This window comes from Bactrocera latifrons, unplaced genomic scaffold, assembly GCF_001853355.1.
Source record: "Bactrocera latifrons isolate USDA-ARS-PBARC rearing strain unplaced genomic scaffold, ASM185335v1 scaffold_8, whole genome shotgun sequence".
Lineage (NCBI taxonomy): Eukaryota > Metazoa > Arthropoda > Insecta > Diptera > Tephritidae > Bactrocera > Bactrocera latifrons.
Window position 1 is genome coordinate 112,391 of NW_017537489.1, and position 19,619 is coordinate 132,009.

Genomic DNA, 19,619 nt, shown 5'->3' on the forward strand with positions numbered 1-19,619 from the left:
CATACCCATAACATTATCCAAAAGATATTTTGAGATTTTTCTTTTGTCGATTCGGTTTAAAAAAAAACCTTTCATCTTATTTATTGGACCAATCCGGGTCAAATTTGATCATATCTTATATCAAAATAAATCTGGAACTTAAAGTCATGCTTTAAAAAATACAAAGAGATGTCAGATTTCAGCAACCAAAACAATTCATTTTTTTTTTTACACAAATCGCGCCGAATTCGAATAGTTTTCTTTGGAGTGTAGGAAAAGCCTCACTAATATAATATAACACCCACCGACTAACACAACTTAGAAAGCTACTACTTCCAGGCACAATAAAGCTTAGGAACATTGAAGCGATTATTACAGGGCTAGTACACTTAGGATCCCACCAACAGAAAATGTGAAAAATGGATTCGGCGGAATGCAGAGCATGCGTGGAGAATGATGAGAGGCTGGAACATTATATAATATATGCGAATGCCAAACCATCAGCTGTATGAGAAGGGACATATTCCATGGCTCTCAATACTCTAACTTAGGAGACGTTGAGCAGCTGCAATGGAAAATACGCAGGTTTTTCACCGGATTCACGGAGTTTTTGGCTAAAGCTTAAAGTGGTTACCACATAGAAGCACAGTGGACCTAAATATGACTCGAGTGTGATCACCTATGCAACCTTCAACACAGCTCAATTTTATTAGTAATAGAATTAATTTGTTATTTCAATACTGAAATATAGCATATAACGCAAAAGGCTCCCTATTATGAGTTAAAATTTTCTCTATGGCATTTTAAGCAAAAACATATTTCCGCGAACTAACGACTACTATTGAATGATTATGATATAAGTACAAATTCAATGAATTGTTTCTTCGGCACTCAAATCAAATTTCATTAATATATCAGGTATGTTGCTTCCAGGAAAGAGTCCCCAATTAATCTGCATAATCTGAAATTTAATGAGAAATATATTTTGCCAAAAAAAGTTCTCCAATCACATTCAAAATTGTGGTATCATATGTTCGACCTAAAAGTTAAATGTGAGGGCAGGAATGCTATTCCCTGAATTTTTTAAAAAGTTGTAAATTTCGTTGTTTTTCTCCAAAGTATTTGATTTTGCTTTTTATTTTTATTTTTTGTGTATGGTGTTTTGTAAATATAATGCAATGTTGAAAGGTCTTTACCAATTTTTGTTCTCTCAATCGAATTTATCGAATGTAGTATGTTACAAAAAGCTTTTCAAATCTTTTCAGAATTCGGTTTGAACACAAGATCATTCGTTCCAGAAATAGTACAGAGATATTYAAGGAAGAGTTTAAAACCAAGCAATTAGTTTTCCCAGAAATAAAGTATGGAAGGCATAATTAATAAAGAAGAATTTGTTAATAAACATTAAAATTATTGCCGAACCTCTCCGACTAGCACAATTTTCAAGAGCGCGTCAAGGTACACGTATTAAACTCACGCTCAGGCTCGCCAAAAAATTTCAAGCAATGAGCTTTTAATTATTGCGATTAATATAGAAATACATAAATCCATATCCAACTATCCATATGAACATTTATCTAATCTATTATACTGAAGTAATAATACCGGAAACGCAAAACGCGCTCTCTTCTTCGACAAATATTTCCAAGAACACGCGGCTTACACTGAATGACTTATGCCATACAATTTCACCGGATTAATTTCATCAAATTTAATTAGTACTTACAGCGCTTCTAGGAAAGCAGACCGAACATTTGATAGCAGTGCGCACTATTGTAGGCCAAAAGGTGATTCAATAGAACAAACCTTTCATAAATCAATATTTAAATGCTGGGAAATAATACGATTATCTTCGATATATCGAAAAGCATTTTATTGTTTTTTTTTTTATATTCTTCATTAAGATCTATGTATATACTTTTACAAGCGTTTGAACTAATTGTCGAAGCACTGCTGCCACTCTGGTTGAGGTATCCCGATAAAATGCGGCCCTACAGGTGTCGAAAGACGTAGACCTCTCAGTTTATTTTTATCGTATGTGATGTCATCCAGTGCCAAGTCAGTACCAAATGATAGATAACTCATCAAATCTCTCATACATGGTGTTCTTTTAGACAACGTGTGTGAGCTCGCTTTGTCGTGGTGAAGAGTGATTCGGCTTCGTAGATTGGTTTTTCTGATTTCTTCAAAAACTACTGACAACAAATGGTTTTGTTTCACTCAAAATTTTCTGTTCCAGTGGTATGATTGTGATATGTATAGTTTTTCCAAAAAAAAAACAGACAACTATTTGCTTAGAAATGCTTCGTGCGCGAACAACTTCTATTGGATATGGCTCATGTTGAAGCATGATACGCTCGACTGCTCTTTACTTTCGTGGTCACACGTATAAACCCATGATTCATCATCTGTCACGATGTCAAAGACGTGTACACATCGTATTTATTTTAACATTTCTCTCAACCATTCGACTTGAGCTTGCTTTTGAGCGATTGACAAATAGTTTGGAACATTTTTTTATTACCAAATTCCATATTATTTCATTCAGGAGATATTGAATTTATGTTGGTCTCACTAATGCCCACAATTGTCTCACTTGCACGATTGTTGACACGTCGTTTGTTTACATAACGATCTTGCAACATCAATTTGAGCTCAACATCAATTGTTCCCGGAGCAACAATCGATTTCGAACGCTCTGCACGAAATTCGTTTTGAAGTGATCTACGACCGTGATTGAGTTCACAATACCATCAATAAACAGTGGTAATTTGTGGAGATTTATAGCCAAAAATTTAAATACGTTCATCGATGCACTGTTACTGAGTTAGTTCACTTCGAAAGTTGTAAAAAATAATCGCGCAAAACTGTTCGCGATTTAATTTAAATTTTGGGGCCGAGATGAATATTTTAAGTAACAGTAAACAACACAAGTGTGGTATGTCAAACCATTCCGAGTATGTATAACAACAAAAATATGAAGCTTCACGACAAAGTTATGAATTGCTAGTTTGCAACATAAGGGTTCGCAAATCCCGAAATAATTTCCAATATCATGCCACGGTTTGACTACTTCTGCGCTTTTGTTATTTTCAACTTTTCCTGGTATTACCATAATAATATCTAATTAGGAAGAATCTTCCACTTATTTATATGTTCATGGTTAAAGAATGCATTTTAGATATATTACCGAACATATTAGCAGAAAGTGTTAAGCTAAAAACAAAAAAAAAAATCGTTTAACTTTTCACAGTGTGTCGTGTCGCATAATGGTGGATTTCAACACGCTGCTTAATCGTGACACCAAAACCGAATACTGTATTTTGCATGAGCTTCTTTAACCAACCGTTTTGAACGTTTCAAAGAAATTCAATATTGGCAGCCTACTATTTAGCCAGGAATAAAGACCACTTTGAACAATACAGCAAAATGAAGCAACGTTTCCAATAATGTGCATGTTAGTGACGTCATAGGTATACTGGCATGCAAGGAATATGTGGCGGAAATTTTTTCAATCATAATGTGGTGAATGTGATGAAATGTCCCACATATTATTTACACGCCATTCAATGGCTGATACAAGCATACTTCCACCACAACCGGCCCCAATAGATAGGAGCGTGTGACAGAAACTAATTATGACCCAGAAAGTGAAGCATAAAGAATACAAATCAAAAAAAAAACATGCAGGAGAGCTTATGAATACATAAGTATACATACACAGGACGTTTGACACAGGAAATAAATATGTATATATGTAATAGAGAAAACTGTATGCTTCTGCGGTCAGGCGAAAGTCTTTGCTGCCGTATATTGGCAAAGGGAAATATGATGAAACTTGTTTGTCAGGTGACTGCAAATATAAACGACTGAGAAGCACGCATACATTCATGCATGTGTGTGTTAGACTTGCAAATAATAGCTGATTGTTGATTGCTGGCTATTGTTGAAAGCAAAAGGCCGGTTGGCACATTCATTTGTGTTCCCATCTCGCACGAGTGAACAATCGAAGTTCTAACATTGTATTTTTCAGTGATTGTGGAACGCACATATGGTTTCAGCGTGTGCCTACTACATCCACACACACACACATACATACACATATATACAAATACATATACATTCATACACATTTAGCGCAATCATTTGTTATTGTGCGTACGTGTGATATTAAATGGACAATGTCAATGCGTGTGTGGCAGTAAAAACCAACAACAACAATTGCAATAGCAAGGCATAACGCACAAGTCTGCTCCAAATATTCTGTTGTGCATTGCACGAATGCAATTGCAGCTGCGTATGGCATATTTTAAGCGAAATACTCTACCAGAGAGATGAATGTACTTGCTTGTATATGTATGTGCGTGTAAATGTGAGTACGATAAATTGCATTTCCGCTTAGTATTCGATAACCACAGTTCGGTGCTGAATTTTCAGTACAATTTTAATATGTTCTATTTAAGCTGCGGGGACTATGCATTTAAGCTATGCTAAATTGCTGGTTGGCTGGGTCGATGAGTTTAGGCTCGTTTGCTGATTCATTAAGGCATTTTTAAATTTTGTCCATTTAAACTAAGAGGGCAAACCGTTCGACTAAAAAAAAAATGTTCTAAATTGGTACAACCATATTTTGTGCTCATGTGTAGTTTGATCACCATTTGTCATTTAAAGTGTGTTTGCCAGTGGGCTTGAAAATTGTCATATTAGTATCAGAGATTATCATATTACATTTTGGTTAATGTTTTGGTTATTAATCAGGTATGTATACCTGACTTTTTTGCAAAAAAAATGGACATAGGTCGCCAATGAGGTGCTTTGTTGAGAAATCCACATTCATTAAGCGCATCATTGCTGATGAGGCGCCATGAGGTCATGAATATAATGTTGAAATGGTCCAAGAAATCTTAGCGAATGGCGCTCTACAAATGAATCGAAGCCGAAAACACCGAAGTCTTTGAAGACCTCTCAACCGAAGCTTGTAACAAAGATAAAGAAATTTTAATAAAAGGAGCCTTTTTTGAAGGCGATAATTCATATTTATATTAAAATACGTGAAAATTGCATTCTTGATCTGATGATAAAGTAATTATATACCATATATAGTACTTTTATGGTCACAAATGTGTTTAACCATTTTATTATGTGCTTTTCTTTTGAGTGGGGGGCAATAGTGTCGTATTTCTCTTAACTCCAGCTTATATTCATTTTTCGTATTACTTGGCTTTTAAAGGAAACACTGGAGTTCGAAGGTCTCACATACAAGTATTTCTCAGATTACAAACCAATTTCAAAGCACTGCTGAGCTGAAGTCTTCTTTACATATATTTTTATAGACACTATGGAAACATGTACATACATCGTTAAGAAAAACAAGAAAAAGAAGAAGACTTCACTTCGAAACGTAAATTTAATACCCTTTACAGGGTATATTAAGTTTGTCACGAGGTTTTTAACACCAAGAAGATAACTTCGGGGACCTTATAAAATGATCATCATGATGAGCTGAGTCTATTTAACCATGTCCATACGTCCGTCAGTCTGAGATATCGATCTGAAATTTTGCACACGTCCTTTTCTCTCCAAAAAGCTGCTCATTTGATGGAAACACTGATCTCGGTTCACTCTAGCATATAGCTGTCATACAAACTTAACGATGCGAAAACAAATGCTTGTATGGAAAACGCTTATATTTCACAAGATATCTTCACGAAAATTGGCAAGGACCATTATCTGAAGTTATAATGCAATCTCGGAAATTTGTTTTTCAAATCGAATCACTATAGCATATAGCTGCCATACAAATTGAATCATCGGAATCTAGTTCTTGTAAGGAACGTTTTTTTTTTATTTGTGAAGGGTATTATAGCTGCAAACGAAGTTAGCGACTTTCTTTGAATTTTTGTAACGTAAAGGTATATTATAAGCTATTTCCAATATAACAACTTTTAGGCAATTATTCCTGTATTATTATTGTATATAAAATAAACTTACTCAAATTTCATTTCACTTAATTCAAAAGTCATATGTCTCCTTATACGTGTAGCTATATGTATATATTTTACAAAACACCAAGCGGAATTGTTCTAAAATATTTCCAGCTTCAGATTGCTAGATCAGCTAAGCATCATTAATTTCACGTGCCCACATGTCCGCAGTAGTTCGACCTCCGGGGCGTATGAGTGATATGCCATACATGCGAAACTGCCCAAGCGCTGTGACCGCTGACACGGCGTACGCGTTGGGCAATTGTTTGCCTTGCATGCCGCTTGAAATTTTTGGGGCAGTGCTGCGCCAACGATACCCACTGATCCCAACTGCAGCGCACAAAACAACAAAGAAGCAATTGCCATTGCACACTGACAGAAGGTATTTGCGCAAGCGGAATTTATGTTGCAGCAGACAAAAGCTTTAATTGCTTTCTTATTTATTGGTGTGTGTGCGTAGAGCGAGTACCGAAATTTGCAAACGCATGGACTTGCTCGCACTTTATTATGCAGTGCTGCTGTGCGGCAGCATAGGACAGCCAGCCAGCCAGCTATTCGTTGAATGCCTATGAGTATGTGCGTGTATGTTTGTGAGTGCGTATGTGTATGTGTGCCTTGTTGCCGCTTGCGCTTGCTTGCAATTGTAATTGCCTGCTGGGAATTATTGAAAATGCAAATTTGCCTTCATACAATTTCGCCTTGAAAACCATACTATTTTTTCGTCTCCTTTTGTAATTTGCTGCGCAAAGGTCACACATTGCAGAGGTTGTCGGCTATGTGGCTCTCGACTGTCAGTTGCAGTGGCAAACTTTAAGGTGACTATTGTTTGCTTGATTTTATCTTTATGACTTCTAACCTAAATCGCAATGCATGGGCGCGCAATGACTTGAAGTTGAACCAATTTTGTTGGCATGCAATGAGAGGTGTAAATACTTAATGTGGGTTTTATTTTTAAATGCCTGCACAGAGTTTGCTATGAGCTTTAAGGGGTTACGTAGGTGGATTTCACGAATTCGAAAATAAATTTTTTTATTGTCTTATTAAGCTCAATAGCATCTCTAGAATACTTTCTTCAATGCTCAAGTTGATCCGGGTAATTTTTTTTTTTTTTTTTTTGAAAAATTTTGAAAATTTTACAAAATCCTTGTAAAATTCGAACAATAAAATTTTTTAATAAAATATTTCATCTTTTATATGAAACAAATTAAAATTGTTTTTTGCTCGAGGAAACTCTTGTAACCCCTTAAAATTTGGTGTTGAACTCAGAAAAAATAAAAATCTTCCTAGATATATTTGTCAAAAAGATGTAGTCATGTATAGAAGTTTACACAAGTAAGGAAAGTTCTCTGACTGTCATTCAGTTGGCGAGAAATGATTAATTTACATTGAGTCATATGCAGTTCGCGACTTCCCGTCTTCGACCAAGTATCCTCTGTTTAGCAAAGATCATCCGTTTGAAGGCGAGCTAAAGGGAGAAGGCGAACCATCCCTATCCATGGTTGTGCGCGGGGTATGGGACCCGCCGCTTTGAAAAATCACAACAGCCTCGAATTAGAGGCCCTCCTTTTGATGGCGACCATGGCAAACGCATTAAGAATTACGATTTAAGGGCATGCAACTGTAATGTAAGAGAAAAGGCATACAATACCATCGTCCAAGAAGTGCGATGGACGGGACAAGGACTGAGACGAGTAGGTCCTTGCGCCATTTACTACAGTGGCCATATAAAAGAGCGCAAATTCGGTGTGGGATGCGTAGTTGGAGAGAGACTCCGTCGCCGAATCCTGGCATTAACCCCGGTAGATGAACGTTTAGACACACTATCCGCATCAAAGCGAAGTTCTTCAACAACAAGATGCCCCAACAGAAGAGAAAAACCTTAGCGACCAAATATGCCTTCTATGAGAGCTGCCCCTGCCATGATGTCAAAGTCGTGCTTAGCGACTTTAACGCCAGAGTGGTCAAAGAAGGTATCTTTGACAGCAGATCGATCATGTTGCAATAGATGGAAGACAAGTCTCCAGTGTTGTGCGACGTGCGTACGCTCTGAGGTCCTAGCATCGACTCCAACCACTATCTTGTTGCAGCCACAATGCGCACCCGCCTCAGTGCACAAACAAACGTTCGTCAACAAACATAAGGAAAGTTCGACGTCGAGAAACACAACAGACAGCCGAGCGATTTTCTACTCGGCTCGCATTCCTGCTCTCTGAGAGCACTCGTCAGCAACATTGGTTTTCGGAAAATACAAGAGAACAACTAATACAATGAGGAGTGGCGTGTCACAGAGGAGAGAAAACTAAATGCCCACCTCGCAACGTTGCGGAATGGGATAGATATCCAGAGTTAAAGAGGGAATCGTGATGCATTCGCAGACAAAGAAGTGAAAGAACGAAATGCATGAGTACGAAGAGCTTGACAAGTTGGCTGACAGAGGTAATGCTCGAAATTTTTACGAAAAGTTGCGGCGACTAACAAAAGGTTTAAAGGCTGGAACATACTATATACATCGTAAGTCACTTTTATTTTGAAGTCTTTTATACACAAACACATTTACGTAGAAGAAAGTCGCTTTGCGTGCTTAGACAATTTACTCGGGAAGCTAATTTATCATTTTGTATTAGTTTGCCTCACCTTTAGATCGCTTTATCTATAGTCATAAATAAGGCAAATTAAATAATAAATTCCGATTTTTGTTGAAAAAATATTTTTTTTTTTTTTTTTTTTTTAAATTTAACCTTTGTTCTCTTGTTAGACCTTTTGTATTATTAGCTATTTTTGGACTAGCTTAACATGTGACAGAAATGTGAAATGTAATATCCTGCAATATTTCAGTAATTATACGCCCCATATGATTCACATTCTACGTACTTGTGGTTCGTGTGAAATTAGTTAAAAATATATAATTAAAATGTGTTTGTATGTGTATGTCTTTTTACTGTACTTTTACTAGCTTGTCAACATGCAGTTTGTCGTGGGTGCTTATGCGTTTGTATATGAGTGTACATATGTGTGAGGAAAGACAAATCAATGGCTCCGTTTTTTTTTTCTTTTTTTTGCATTTTACTCCAACACACATTGCGACAGAATTTTATTCCAAAAATAGTACCGTTACACTCGTACGTTGTGAGCATTTCTTTCACGTGTACATATGTATGTGTTGCTTTTTGCTCTCTCACATTTAGCTCCGTTTCGGCTTTATGAATGGTTGAATAATTGCATTACATTATTTTAGCAATTCAGTTAAGTAAACCGTCTGCTAACACGATTTCATGTAATAATCTGAATAAATTTGCTCGAAAAATTTCGCGTATAAAAATACTTACAAACATACCTGAATTTGCTTATGCTTATTGCGAATAAATTGGAAAACTTTGCTATTATCGCATATGAGAAGTCTCATATCATATCTCAAAAATCTGAGTTTTTAAATATTTCGTGCCATTTAAGGCATGCCATTACCAAAGCATTTGAGAAGTGTTTTTGTATGATATAAGGATTGTCACGGCATCTGGTACCAGCTAAAATTTGTTGTAGCTAACGATTTTCATATATGTATATTAGGGTGGACCAAATTTTTTTGTACTAAAAGAAAAACAATTCTGGTAGGTAATTTGTATATATTAGGGTGGACCAATTTTTTTTTTTACTATATCACTTGAGAATATCCTCCGAAATGCCAAAAAAAAAACAATTGTGGTAGGTAATTCGTATATATTAGGGTGGACCAAAATTTTTTTTTACTATATCACTTGAGAATATCCTCCAAAATGCCAAAAAAAAACAATTCTGGTAGGTAATTTGTATATATTAGGGTGGACCAATTTTTTTTTTTTACTATATCACTTGAGAATATCCTCCGAAATGCCAAAAAAAAAGCAATTGTGGTAGGTAATTCGTATATATTAGAGTGGACCAAAAAGTTTTTTTTACTATATCACTTGAGAATATCCTCCGAAATGCCAAAAAAAAAAAAACAAAAAAAACAAGGAAAAAAATTAAAAAGATAATGTTAGCTTATGCTAAGAAGTTTTTTCGCCCATCCTAGAATTTTCCATAGTTGCATTTTATCTTTCGATATTAGGAAACAATACCAAATGTAAGTTATTGAAAAACGCTTAATTGTATTTAAAAATATTCTACATTAAGATATTATTAACATTTCTCTCGACAAAGCGACGCAAGCCCCTTTTATGCGATTGACGCATGTCGTGTAGCATTCAACGTGGATCAATATTTTTTACAGTCAAATGTTCACGCAATATTGAATATATGGGGGTCCCACTAATGCCTATAGTTGTCTCAATTTTCCAATAGGTCACATGACAACCATGCAATATTATTATATAGTTTCCGGAACAGCAACCGATTTTCGACGGCCTTTACGAAATTCGTCTTGGAGTGGTCTACAACCTCAATTGAATCCACCACTCCATCGATAAACACTGATCCTTAATGGAGCTTCATCGCCAAAAAATTTAATTAAATTCGACAATGTGGGACTAAGTAAATCCACGCCGGAAGTTATAAAAAAATAGTCACACGAAAATATTTACAATTTAATTCCATATTTTTTTTTCAATTTAAAGTTACTGTAAACAGCACAAATGTCATAGGTCAAAACGTTCTGAGTATGTAAAAAAAATACATCAAAAATGTAAAACTTTGCCATAAAGTAGTGTGATTTTTTAAGGGTTCCCAAAAATTAAAAGCAAACTACGTATAAGCTCTAACGATGTCTATTGAGTAAAAAGTAAAGAGCCGATATCGTTACATAAAATGCAAAATAATGTTATAATAAAAATCAGTACGGAAATCAAATTTGAGTTTTGGTTATATACTGGTTATATATTGGTTATTACCTCTGACACCGATTTCCTTTCTTTTTTTTTGTTGGGTGATACGTTACTTTGTATTTTAGGTGACAATATGTTAAAAGGCTTAATAAATTAAAAAAAGCTTATAATTCTAAGCAACGTTTGTTGTTTCGAAAACTCTAATATTTAATATCAATATTTATTGCCTATGTATAGGCAATTTTTTAGATGGCGTACCTTTTATGCCGAAAAGCACATATTTTTTCTTCTTTAACACTTTAATGCCTGTAAGCACATATGATAATTCTTATAATAAATATTTCTCAATTTGGTCTTTATTTTATTACACGCTAATTAAAGTCAAACCTTCCTCCCCATGATCATGCTTATGTAGTAGCTACATACTCTAGCCACTACTAGGAGATATAAAGACCAGAATTGGAAACATTTAGAGCTGCTGGTAAGTTAACAAACAAGTTCTTGTTTGTATACATACAAGCAAGGTACATTTTTAAATTGCCTACATGGTCAGAAATAAAACTTGAGAAAATTCTCTTATTGACTACCACTTCTACAATGACACGCCATTAATTAAAACCTAAAAATATTTCAATAAATATGGTTAAGTATCTTAGTAATGAATCCCACTCCATTAGAAAAGTAAAAAAACGCAACAAGCATTCAAAGATTTAAAAAAAACTACAATAGAAAAATCATTACATTGTCCACTGCTTTTGTCAAGCTAACTACAACGCCGACGACGTATCACACCCGACATTTAGCTAACCCCAAACCACTATCACTCACTTAATGCTAATTGCAGATGTTGCAAATTAATTTGCGGTCAACCCTTGTGTAACCTCAGCGCACAACTTTGCATAACCTCAACGATTCACCGTTATAATGACGTTCTCAGACGCCCACACAATTTGGCCAAGGCACCTGCCTAGGCACGGCTATGTTCGTATATACGCGGGGTTGTATTCCACCATTCATTCATCCATCAATCACGAATCGACAATTTCATAGTTGCGATTAAATGACATGCATGACTGAATCGTTTGGGGGCGAATACATACGAGTAATGTGCGATACTGTGAGAAAATTGCCAATGCAAATGCTACAGTGTACTGACATCATTACTACGTATGAATATATTGTTTTAGATATGTATGTATGCATGTATGTAATTGGCACAATTAAAGACGAGTTCATGTGAGAATTTGGAATTTGCCACAAAAAAGGTGTGAAATGCACAAAGGTCAGTAAATGGATGCAATTTAATGCATATTGAAATTACTAGGACGTCAGGGTGCACTATCTTATTGTGTAGTCGAAAAAGTCTTTTCGTATTTTGTCAATAGCTGTCGTTTCAGTCGTATATCTCCAGTGCTACCAAACACATTGTGTCATACCATATGGTGTTGGATGAGATGGTGAGATTTTAAGCATCATTTAAACAAAGAAATTTAATTAGGGCAAGTTGATAAAAAGCTACAGTTGTTCAAAAATGAGTGAAAATAATGAAGAAATTCGCTATATTTTGAAATGCCTGTATAAGAAAGGGAAGAGCGCCAAGCGTGTAGCACAACAATGATTCGCTCGCTTTCGATGTGAAAGATGCACCTCGTTCTGGTCGACCTAACGTTTAAAAAGTTGATGAAATGATAGAAAATATTGAGCAGAACCGTCAGATAAGCAGCCATGACATCGTTAAGAAACTTAACATTCATCATCAAAGAGCTTTGAACTACTTAAAAAGGGTTGACGACAAAAAGAAGCTCAATGTTTAGATACTACCCGAATTGTCGGTAAAACATTTAAGAGACAGAATTAACATCTGCGATTCTTTGCTGAAACGAAAGGAATTCGAACCATTTCTGTAGTGAATGGAAACAGCAGAAGAATAGTAGATCAAATACGACAATAATGTGCAGAAGAGATCCAAGCGAGGTGAAGCTCAACGAATGGTCGCAAAACCAGTAGTGACGCCTCTAAAGGTCATGCTGAGTGTTTGGTGGGATTGGAAAGGAATTATCCACTATGCGCTGATCCAGCCTGGTTGAACGATTGATTCTACAATTCTACTGTCCACAACCGATGAGATTGAAGCAAGCAATCGAAAAAACGGTCAGAACTGATCAACAGAAAGAATCTTGCTTCCATCAGCTAGACCATTCACAACTTTGATGACTCGACAAAAACTGGGAGAGCTTGGCTGGGAAGTTTTGATACATCCACCATATGGCTCTGACCTTGCGCCATCGGACTACTATTTGTTTCGGTCAATGCAGAACTCTTTTAATGGAGTAAAGTTGGCCTCAAGCGAAGCCTGTGAAAATTACTTGTCGCAGTTTTGCGCCAATGAATCACAAAAGTTTTACACTTAAGAGATAATGTTTCTAGCGGAAAAATGGTTCATTAATGTTCATTATAAATATAAAAAAATAATTTGAGGTTTGGTTAAAAATACGAAAAGATTTTCTCGACTACCCAATATATAAAATATTAATGATCAGCATGATGAGCTGAGCCGCTTTCACCATGTCTCTCTGTCTTTATATAGCAAATTTTTTGAGATATCGATCTGAAAATTTGCACAAGTTTTTTTTTTCCAATAAGCCACTATTGAACCACTATTACATAAAGCTGTCATACGAATCGAACGATTGGAATGAAGTCTTTGTATGGTAAACTTTTTCGTTTGACAAGATATCGCCAAGAAATTTGGTATGGACTATTATCCAAGGCCACGAATCTCTCAGTCTGCCAACAAGTTATTCCATTCGAACCACTATACCATATAGATGCCATCCAAACCGAAAGATCGGAATCTAGTTCTTGTATGGAAGCTTTAAAATTTAACGAGTTCTTTCTTCTTCTTCTTCATTCAAACTAACCGATAACAAGTAAGTAAGTGTTACGTGCATGCATTTCATACTCTTGCGATTTGGAAGAATAAAAGCCAGAGAAATAACTTTAAGTACCTAAGGTTTGTAGTTATAAGCGATCTAGTGCGAGTTTTCAACCGATCTTATTTTTTCTAAACATAAAAACACACCGTTATTAGATAAATACGCTCTGCTACCAACAATTAAATTAGCCTTTTCAATATGCCGAAATGTGAACATGAACTTCAACGAAATTGCGTAAAAGCATTTTAAGCGAAACTTTTTAAATGCAAATGCTTTTTGCACCTTCCATGAGGCCAACAAGTCAATTTTGAATGAGCAAATGTAAAAAGTTCGGTAACACGTGGTACCAAAGCACGCATGCTGATTTGCCACGTTTCGGCATATATGACAATGGAACCCAACCGCAGATAACACCGGTGCATAACACATGCTCCCGCGACACTGAGGCGGCAATTTTATACGGTTTTTGTTCTTCCCAAAGGGTTTTTGCTCGGCCAATACATTGTACGCCAAATACCGGCCGTAAAAAAGGCATACGAGTATGTCATAACACACACACACACACGCACTCACCTGACTGTTTTTTACTTTACCTGTGTCATAAGAATGGCCAACACACACATATGCGTTTCTAACATTGTTAACAACAGCCTCAAAGCCAGTTTAGCAACAGTACAGGTGTGTGCGTGTGTGTGTATTTGTGTTAGAGTCACCGTTCGGAGGATTGCCAAAAAAGAAGCACACACACGAATTCAAGTCAATATGTCTAAGAGACGAAACTGGTTATGTTTGTAGACCAAAACAGTAGAGAAGATGTGTGTGTGTGTGTGTGTGTGTGTCCAAGCGTTTGCAACTCAATGTGGGACACACACTTAGCTGCAAGGTATTCACAGCAAACGCTTCTTGTCTGAACAACACTTTACTTTTCCACAATTTTGAAAATTGAGGTTTCTACAAACAGAAAGCGCGCAGAAATTCTACATTTTCAATTAAAATATGAATTATGGAAATAAAAAATGTATAAATTAACAGGCAAGGAAGACCTCAGTTCGGGTGTTACATGGCCACCACGGGCATGCTTGCAGAAGTCTAGACGCTGAACCCAATATTCGACGATTTCGAAGCATAAATCGGCCGATACTCCGAACTCACACTTCAATACTCGTACGAACTTCATCTATCGTCGCTGGCTTGTTGGCATAGACCAAAGTTAGTTTTCAATAAATCGTTAGTGAACTTCGCTGTGTGGCTTGGGGCGCCGTCTTGTTGGAACCACATATTGTACAAGTTCATATCATCCAATTCGGGCAAAAAATATTCGTTTATCGTTGTGCAGTAATTCCCACTCACAGTAACGTGCCGGTCTTGATCATCACGAAAGCAGTACGACCCAATGACGCCGCCGAAACATAAACCGCACCAAACCATAATTTTTTCGAGATGCAATGGTGACTCATGGAGTACGTGCGAATTGCTGCCTGACCAAAAACGCATATTTTGCTTACTGATGAAACCATTCAGCCAGAAATGAGCCTCATCACTGGAGATGATTTTTCGATAAAAATTCGAATCATTTTCAGGTTGTTGCTCAGTTCAATTCAAGTGGCGGTGGCGTGGCCAAGCGGCCTCAGTTTTTGTATCAATTTGATTGTAACGATATAGGCCAAGATCTTTTCACAAAATTCGCCTCAAAAATATCATACACATGCCTAACGCTTGAGAACGACGTGTGAGAGACTGATTTGGGTCTTCCAATATGGCAGCAATATTCTCGACACCACGGCACGGGAACATTTTTTGGGTTCAAATTTTTCCACTAGACGCTCAATTCTTGAGCTGACCATAATTTGAGCGTAGCGCTTTTAAAGTTGAGGGCATTGCACCCGGATTTCGGTAGTAAATTTTAATAATTTCGAGAACTGTTCTTCACAAGATCTTTGGTGTCGCCCGCCTGAGCGATGAATATCGAAGAAGTTGGAACCACGAACTGAATGAGTTCTAAATCGACATGGAGCGAATGCGCTGGTCAAGCCATGTCGTTCGCATGGAAAATGATGCTTCTACGAAAATTTCCTTCGACTCGGGATCCATGAGTGGACAAGCGGAAGCCTAGGCATCTAATGGAAGGACGCAAAGAATAGACGCAACTGGCGAAGTTTTGTGTTCTTGGCTCAGACCGACCAACATTTGTAGCGCCAAATGGATAAATAGAAATAGAAGATTAAATAAAATGCCTTTTTCTAAAAAATTTCCAAAGAACGATTTTTTCTGACTTGAAAGCGGGTATAACTCCTTAATTGAGAATAAAACGTCAAAGAAACGTAAAACTCTCACTTTCATATAAATAAAAATCTTAGTAAAAATATAAATACTATAAATACAAGAACGCACTTGCATATAGAAAGACAAACCAGCATTAAAGCTGGCCAATCCATGAAAAACTACGCTCCCCAATGGAGCCACAGCTGCCAAATTGCTTTAGATTTAACTTAATTTATCTCTGCAAGTGGAATGTTGGTATGTACAAGTATGTACTATATGTATGCGCGCAGTGAAGAGGAATGAAGTGAAAAAATTGTGCGAGAATTGGTGAGAAAACCAAGGCGAAAATTTGAAGGCAGTAAAATTGTTTTGGCAACTTATCAAGGCAATAAAATTCCGTAAATGGTTACAAGATTGATTTGGCAATGTGTGTATTTTGTTATGCACATACATATATATATACATACATAAGTACGCATGGCGGTATCGCTATTGAACGCAGCTCGCAGCCATTAAATCTTAAACAGGTGTAAACAATTGCTCACTACGGCCATTAAATGGCCACTCCAGCTACTTGGACAACAGCTGCCATAATAATAAAACACTATCCGCTAGTAGCAGGAGAAGCTCCTTCCGATACTTATTTTTTTATGCACTTTACAATTTTTACTACCAGGGATGCAGAGATTATATAATATTATGTTCCCATATATGCATGTAACTGGTGATCCTGGTAGAGGTCATTTTTTCAATAGCCTTTTTTTGGCAGATCACGCATGACTCGCCTCAAGCTTTCATATCATTTTTGTCAAGTATTTTTTGTCATTTCATCAAAATGACTTACGCCTTCACTTATGTCATGGTCAACATAGTCGAGATTCTGAGCATACTATTTGCAACACCATCACCCATCTTGAGACCCAGCATTCATTATTAGATAATATTCGAACGAAAAGACCACGCCCAGCATAAAGTGAAGAAAAATGTAATTGAAGCTCGCGGTCTTGATGACATTTGTTTTCAACAAGCCGGCGCCACTACCTCCACACATCTCATCAACCAATAGATTATTGAGAGAACACTTCGTGAGCAGATATATTTTGTTTTGTGCCGATCGATTGGGCACCAAGATCGTKTGACTTCACACCGTTAGAAYTTTTCCTGTGRGGATATATAAAGTTTAAAGTCTAAGACAATTCCGCTTCGCTTCAGGTCTTGGAGCAAAACAGCACGCGTTTTTTCGCTAGTTACTAGTCGGAAATGCTGAAACGAGTCATCGAAAATTTKACTCAAMGAATGGMCCATCWGAGACGTAGCTGCGGTCAACATTTGAAAGAGATAAACTTCAAAAAATAAATGCCAAAGATTGTTCTCGAAATGAATCACCCTTTGCTATGCATTAACATTTAAATATCATAATGACAAATATTTCGACATTGCAGGCCAACGTCAAAAACGGAGAACTTGCTTTTTTGGTTATGACGCAAGCTCCAGAAAAAATTTGACAGCTTGCGTTAAGATAAGTATCAACTTATGTTTCTGTGACTAATAGTATATTTTTTCAGAAATTAGTCGCTTAAGATCGCTCMTGTRTAACGGAAGCYAGCAAAAAATYCCACAGAYGCAAAAAATGTTATTCCAAGGGTTCAAYGAGGTCAGCATCCCCCTGCTGGAATGGTTTGATGGCAAGTATCCTGTAAAGGCATTACACTGTTAAAACTGGGCCAAAAGTGTAGCAGCAAAATGYTTTAGAAGGTGTGTTAATGCAGTTGGGCTTTTTAGCATGATTTTGTTCCAGCACACAAAGTAAAAACTACCCAGCTGTGCATTAAAAGCAATATTGCTGGTTTCAAAGCGGCAGATGATGACTGGAAATCAAGACTTGTATCGATTCGATAACAATTGGGGGCCAGAGTTGGTCTGTCGAATACAATATATAAAATTGAAGAGTCTCAAAAAATKTATGGTTTGAGCAGCGTTGACAATAGTGCTGATTGTACGTGCTGATGTTTCTCAATGACCGAATGGCTTTAGGGCTTGTGTAAAAGCAAAAGATGACCATTTCCAATAATATTTTATACATCGCTCACTTAATACGTGCATCATTAAATAAAATTAATTTTATAAAAAAAAATATAATTTCATTTTTATAACGAATTGAACTTCTAACGGAACTTCTGCCAGGACTAGGTATACGGTCTTTGACATTAAACCGTATTAACCGTAGGCTTTGTTGATTGAATTGTATCACAACCACTCAGTCGTTTCTCGAGATTGAAATTACGGCTGAAGCAAATTTTTATAATTATAGAAAGCGGCCAAGCCAAAAGTAACCAACTAACTTTCAAAGCCGCTAAAGATATGTTTTAATTTCAAAAATAGTAAAAATCAATTTTATTGCTTTAAGATAATGATTTCTTTAATGTTTATATGTTAACATTTTTTTTATTTTTTAGTTCTGTGTTATTTTGTTTGAAGGTGGAAAATATTTATATTTGCTTTAAATACCAGCGCTTTACTTATAAAATTAAAGCATAGCGCCATCTATATGACATTAGCGCTTGAAGTCTACGTGCGACATCTGTCCATTCAACAATAAAGCTAAAGAAAATAAGTGTTGCATTTCCAGCGTGCAAAATATGAATGTTTCCATATTACAATGAAATCAAAATCATAATAAATAATTTATGGCATCTCAAGGAAAGTATCACCTTTCTTGAAGTTTTATTAAAATCAAGAGAGCTGCTGCTCTGTATATGTACACATGATATTGGAGCTATTGCAATAACAATAAACAGCAAACAGAGAACGTATAATATATTATAATACTGAAAAAACATAATATATTATACATTCTCTGCAGCAAACCGCAAAGTGTCAAATTTACACCACTATTTTCAATGTAAACAAAAAGATGTACTCAGCTCACACACTCTTTCCGTTGTAAACTATCGTTGTCATGCCAACGCCGTAATACATACATACATACTGTAYGTGCTTGCGGAAATACATATATTTGCATTGAAACTCACAGCATACACACATACACCAACAAGTGCTTATCATTCTCAGCAAGAATGCCTGCTCATGCTCCGAGAAGGTCGGWAGTCTCTCTGTATTTGACTTCATAGAACCGGCAAAATAACTATGACGTTTAGTTAAACACTATATTTAACAACAACAACAATGACTGGAAGCAAATGACATGATTAGCACATACTTGAAGTCAAGTGCGTGTGTTCCCTCATTCAGAAAGACCYCATAACCCATTTACTATCTGCAACGTGCTCACTCACCTTGGCTATTGATTTATTCCTAAGGCAATTTGTTTACATCCAACAACAAATACAATTGCTTATTCATTTCACAACGTTTTGTACTATGACGCAAACACTATCTAATCATTGGCACACTTCCTTTTAGTTATTTGCATTTATTATTAATTTTTTTTTTTTTTCTTTTACTTTTTGACCCGCACACTTTAAACATTTAGAATAAAAGAAACTTTAATTAAGTTTTTATGCACGACTCCACCGAAGCACAGTCATTCTGCCGCGCGCGTGCAAATACATTGCAGATAATCGAAAATAAAATTCCCATTTATGAGTGTGAGCGTATTAGAAAGTACTTTGCTCCGGCGWTTTTCTGCCAATACCGGCAGC

The 19,619-nt window shown here is 36.3% G+C and overlaps 1 protein-coding gene across 1 annotated transcript in view; it reads right to left on the reverse strand.

Annotated features, from left to right (window-relative positions):
- The window catches only part of LOC108976703 (pyrazinamidase/nicotinamidase), a 36,693-nt gene extending 17,074 nt beyond the window's left edge, over window positions 1–19,619 (reverse strand). Inside the window, exon 1 of the mRNA XM_018945961.1 lies at window positions 19,254–19,619. The gene's annotated coding sequence lies outside the window, so the exon portion shown is untranslated. The remainder of the gene's footprint in view (window positions 1–19,253) is intronic.